Source organism: Apis dorsata, unplaced genomic scaffold, assembly GCF_000469605.1.
Source record: "Apis dorsata unplaced genomic scaffold, Apis dorsata 1.3 scaffold_74, whole genome shotgun sequence".
Taxonomy (NCBI): Eukaryota; Metazoa; Arthropoda; class Insecta; order Hymenoptera; family Apidae; genus Apis; species Apis dorsata.
Window position 1 is genome coordinate 1128091 of NW_006263372.1, and position 6183 is coordinate 1134273.

Genomic DNA, 6183 nt, shown 5'->3' on the forward strand with positions numbered 1-6183 from the left:
AGAAAGTTAGAAGCGAGACGACGTGCATTGGATATATTTAGGTAATATATAATAATGTAGAAAAGAGGCAGAAGTTATGTTTCTTTTAATGTTCTATTTTGTTATTGTTATTTGAGGATTTTTTTAATATATATAAAAACGTTAATATTTGATATATATTTTTTAGTATAATGTTGTAAAAAATTCTTGTAAAAAGGTATTAATACAATATATATAGATTTATTTTTTATATATCATTTATAGATTAATAATTTTCTTTAATTTACTTTATTACTTCTTTCTTTCCAATAAGCTTCAATAATCTTTATGTATAATTAAGTAAAATATTCAAATTCTGTGTAAAATACACATAATCCCAAACATAAGTTACAATTTGGTATATTTACCTTTTAATTACTTTCCTGTACGAATTTGGTATTTTTACCTTTTAATTACTTTTGGAAAACAAACTTGTTAAAAATAGTTCCTCAAACAATTTCGAAATAATCCAGAATGTTATTTACAACTCTAAATACCAAGATCTATTTTCACCCATCATTTTCATCCTAAATAATACATCTCTTACTTCGAACTGTTCCAACGTCTCTCGCTTTTAACCCACGCACTCAAATTATTCACATTCGGTCAAAAAGTCCACGTCGTATGCCATAATCCAGCCACCCACACACACGTCACACGTCTTTCTCCCTCTTCTGGCAAAGCGACACGCGTTCATACAGTACTTACGTACACGTTCCACTCGTTCACTATGTAAAATTTCCAAGATTCATCAGCGTGGAAGCAACGAAACGGGTCACTCATCTTGGAAAAACTATTAAAAAAAAATTTTGTTTTTCGTCTCTCGTGTCTTTAATATCCGCCAAGACTTCACTTTGACGTGCCATTCCAAAATCCTCCTGGATCTCTTCTTGATATTTGGAATACCAATAATGAATGAAATATCGTTAATTGGTGTTTTAAGTCTTTCTTTGTGCTCTCTATTGGCTCGTTTGATTTTTCGAAGAAACGAATGTGTGATTAAACAATTGATTGTGTCAACTGTATTGGTCGTGGTATATTTTTAAGAATTAAGATTTTTTGAAGTTTTTAAAATTATTCAAATTTTTGAAATTTTATTATTTCAAAATATTGTTTTTATTGATATATTCGATAAAACTTGAGTTAATTGATTTTTTTAAGAATGTAAAATTTATCATAAAATTAATGTAATTTATCATAAAATTTATCATGAATGTAAAATTTATCATAAAATTAATATGGCGCAGAATTATTAAAAGATAATTAAGATTTTTTAGCAACAATTAAATTAGTTTTATAATTTATATTTCTCAATGAAGTCATAATTTTTAAATTACCATTAAATTCTATATTGTTTCGTTGTTTTTTATCTTGTGAACAACAGACGTTGATATAAAGGAACCAAAATAATGGCCAACCACTGATCACCGCAATTCTATCCTCTTTGATCTCTTCTTCTTAGTGTGGAATATCGATTCAACCACTAAATACACTATATACTTTATTATGGATGACACAGTAATGGCCGATCACTGTTCGTACTTTCAACAATCGTTTTGGGATTTGGATAAGAAAGAAATAAATCTTGTTCCTTCGAATTTTTAATTTTTTAATTCTTGTATACAATAATTATATGTCCATGTGTAAAAAATGGATAAAGACAATTTTTTTTAAATGATTAAATAATATGTAAAAATTTACAATTATTGAATTAAAGTTAATTTATTTTAACAACTTGTATACATTTGTAAATAATTATACATTTTTATTTCAAGATGATAGAAATAATATTTTTCGAAAGATGATTGACTTTTATCACTTCATCAAGAAACTCTGTTTGAGACTTCCTATAACTTCCTATGTTTCAAAGTGCTATTACGGCTTACATTATGAAGTTTACAACAGTGAACGTGAAGCTTTAACGGTAAGAACGTGAAGATCGTAAAAATTTGAAGACATGATTCCAAGTTTCCTTGCACTTTCACAAAAAATAAAAAATTTAAAACCATTTCAAATCTATCTACTATTGTGACAAACAAAATTATAAAATTCTTGTAATAATATACTCAAAAAAATTCGAAATTAAATAAAAGCAAACATTAAATTAAAAACAAATAATAATTATGATTAAGATCTATGATCGAGATTAAAATAATTCCTATTTCCACTTATTACAATTTTATTTTTCCCGCCAAATATAAATAAAAAAAAAAGTGTTTTTTGGAACTCGCATAAATCATTCTCACGTCTTTATAGCGACACATAAATTCAAGCATCGGTAGTTTAATATCCGAAAGAGAAGAAGAAGAAGAAAAAGAAGAGACCAAGAGTTTACGATCGTTTTTTTTTACGACGTTCGAAGGAACACGATAAATTCTCATCGTTATAGTTTATCTTATCTCTTCGACATGCAACGTTGTTTTTGAGCCATCGAGAAGGGAGAAAGATGAAAAAATAATTTTTAATGGACGAGCAACACGGAAAGAATTTTTTTTTCTCTAATAATTCTCACGATCCGTTTTAATTCCTGTACAATTTAATCTAAAGTTTCCATTCGATGTGAGGTTAGGTTAGGTTAGGTTTATTTGGAACACTTAAATGTCACGATTATTAAGTTTGTACGATGAGATACATTTTTTTGAGACTATTCAATATAGAATAGTAGTGTGAATAAGTAGTAATATTGTATATATATTTTTATAATCTGACATTAGATCTATTGCAAAATTTATTTAATTCCAATTATTGTGAATAATGGATACATAATTTCATGCAATGTAAATATATTAAACGTGAAAATGCTATTCCTATTATTATTCCTATTAAATACAATTGATTGCAGATTATAATATATTCGTTCAACAATTGTGTGTACTCTGATAACAATTAATAATTCGATTTTATATAAATATTATATTAATAATATATTACTAACATCCTACTATTAATAGATTAATCTGTTTTTTATATACATTCATGCATTTGCATATTAATTTGCATAAATTTTATATATTACATAGATTAATATTATAATAATGAAAAACGTGTTATTTTATTTATTGCATACATAAATGTCATTTAAGTCGTTCTAAATAAATTTAATAGCCACAAATCCTCGAAATTTACAATCGTCTCAATACAATTACACACGTGAAACAGGAATAAAACAGGTAATGAGAATTTGGGAAGCGAGAAGAAGAAGAAGACGAAAAATAAAAATAAAAATAAAAATACCAAAAATTAGTATATCGTTAGAGAACAATTGGAGAGAAATGCACGTGTTGAAATTGGATTGCAAGCATCCTTGGCATTTGGCATGCGTTAACAAAGAGTTCACATAGAAGTTTATTTCTTTTTAGTATCACTTCATCAAAGAGACGACTACGTGTCTTCTGGCGACCTGATTTTTAAAAACAAAAAAAAAGAAAAAAGAAGAAACGAAATAAAAAAAAATTGGAAACACGTTTCGATACGTGGTTAATCGCGCGTTCGGCCAGAAGATTGCTTCTTTCACTTCCGTTTCCGGCCAAATAACGGAAACTGCGTTCCCAATGTCGAACTTTTAACGCATTATCGACCCAACACGCGCGTTTCATTTCACCAATTCCCTTCTGCGAGTTTTGAAATCAGAATCAGAGGGCAAACGAATTTTGCAAACAATTTCTTTACCACGATTGAGGTAATTATAACCATGAGAGAAAAATTTGATGATCATATTGCGTGACAAGAATTCGTATTCCTCGATGAATTTATCGAAGAGAAACAATTGTTTTTTATTTTTTATTTATATGAATCAAAAATTTGAATCTTGTTGATTTAAAATTAATATGATCCCCAAAAAAGAATTTTTTTTTTTGGATAAAGAATTCTAAATTGACTTAATTTTTGTAGTAATCTACTTTTTTGAGATATTTTTGAGATATTTTTTTTTGAGTTATTTCTCTGTACATACGTTTAATTATATTTTTGAGATTTATATAATATATCCATAAAAAATAGAAAATCGACAGAAATGAACTTATCGAATTTTTCTACCGTGGTTTTCATGGAATGTGCTCGATCGTTGGTCGGTAATGTATTAAAAAATTAAATAAAAGAAAGAAAAAAAAGAATCCTCGATGCACAATACCTTTTGCATGAGAAGTTAGATTGCAAGATACGTAGAAATTTGTATCGATACGTAGTTGCAAGGAATTTTTATAAATCTTTTCATTATAGGCCTGTGACAAGGGAAATATACATCGTATGTGATGGGTTGTGCACCGATTTTTTGAATTTATTAAATTTTCGATTCTTTTTTCTTTTACAAAATGTAAAATATTTATTGATGAAAATTTCTATTTTTTTTTTTAAATAACAAAGTAATAATTTCAATTTTTTGGGATGAGAGTATTTCAAAAGAAATAAAATTCCCAAGAATACCCAATAATAGTAATTAAAAAATTACATTTACCTCAAAATAAATAATATCTGAAGAAGAAACGAAAATTCTTAAAAAATGGGTACACAACATTTTGCAGTAAAATATATACATAATAAGAATAAAAAATAAAAAAATTTTCTAATAATTCTAGAAGAGGGTACGTCTCATCTAAATTATCGAAAGAGAGATATCCCCTCTTCTAAAAGTGTAATAACTAACTTCGTAGAAAGATAAACTGCTGAACATTCTGTTAGATTAGAATTCTCACCATAAAGATGGCGGTACGCTGACCTTGATCCTGATCTGACAATGCTGATGTTTGGCCCCCCCCAATTGCCTCCCTTCTACCAGCTCGACTCGAATTAGAGAAGAAAGACCCGAGAATCCAATCACCAGAAATGTTTCTTAAACATACACGCAAAATGCATAAAAAAAACCGTACATACATACACACACACACACACAGAGAAAGTAACGTATACATAACATACGCATACACACAACATGGGTGTGTTAAAGAATTTAAAGAATGCGTAGTGGCATAATAAAAGTTTATTACCTTTAGTTTTTCTGCCTCTGTCTATATATATAACGTACTTGAAAACTCTCTCGATGTTTCTGTCTCTGTCTGTTTGTCTATATCTGTCTGTCTGTCTGTCTGCCTCTGTCATCCATCTGATAACTTTAAAACTCGTTCTTTTACTCGATTCTCGCTCACTTCTTATTTCACCATTTAAATCTGTCATCATCATCTGTGATCTACTTACCTGTAATAGAGTTTAGAGAAAAAAAAAGGAAAGAAAAGAGCAAGAAAGAAAGAAAATGGTATGACGATAAATAGAAAGAATCGACGTTTCGTGAATGGTGTGTTTTCTTTAAATGGGTTTTTTTATTGTCGAATGGAACGCAAGTAGGATCTTTTAAATATGCCTGCTTGCAACAATATCATAGATATTATTATGTACAATATATATACATATATATCCATATAGCAAAATCGTGTGTTGTGTGGAACGAGATGTTTTCAGAGAGATATGCTCCTTAGCAAGAGGTCTTTGCATCACGATTCATGCATGGGTCTTGCAAGAAAGGTTACATCGAGCTTTCAAATCGAGCAAAAATTATTCGATTAAGCGTATCTTTTCGTTTTATTTCATTTTATTTTAATCGGTTGTGAGAAAACGAATTTTTTTGATTTTTTATTTATTTAATACGTAGCTTCATAATTGTAGCTTATTATACGCAACAAATGCGATTTATTTTAACGGAATCGAGATGAAAAGAAATTTTTTCTTTTTTTCTTTTCTTTTCACTTCGGCTGAAATGGAATCTCATTGGCCGATTCGTTCTCAAGTTTTCAACTTGATTTCTTATTTCTGTCTTTTTCTTTTCTTTCTTCCTTTTTGCACGATCGATTCGATCGTGGTTAGTTAATTGTTCGGTTCCGTATTTTTATGAGGGGGAAGAAAGAAACGATCATTTCGGAGGAGCTGGTGATTTTAATTAAAAGTAGTTTGTCTACATTTGCGAAAGAGCTTTTAGAATTCTTCCAAAGGCATCCATAAATTTTATGGAGAGGTTAGAACTGTTTTAGGAAAAGCGCCTCCTATTGACCTGAATCTGTTTTATCGTGACGGGACGCTTAAGAAGTAAAAGAAAAATTTAAATTTATTTGTTATTTATAACAAATAATTATATTTTTTTTTTAAATCTGAATCTATCTCTTATTTTTTTTTTTTTTT

The 6183-nt window shown here is 28.6% G+C and overlaps 1 protein-coding gene across 1 annotated transcript in view; it reads left to right on the forward strand.

Annotated features, from left to right (window-relative positions):
* LOC102674556 overlaps nucleotides 1-6183 on the forward strand; it is a 51700-nt gene that overhangs the window by 964 nt on the left and 44553 nt on the right. The gene's annotated exons all lie outside the window — the stretch shown is intronic.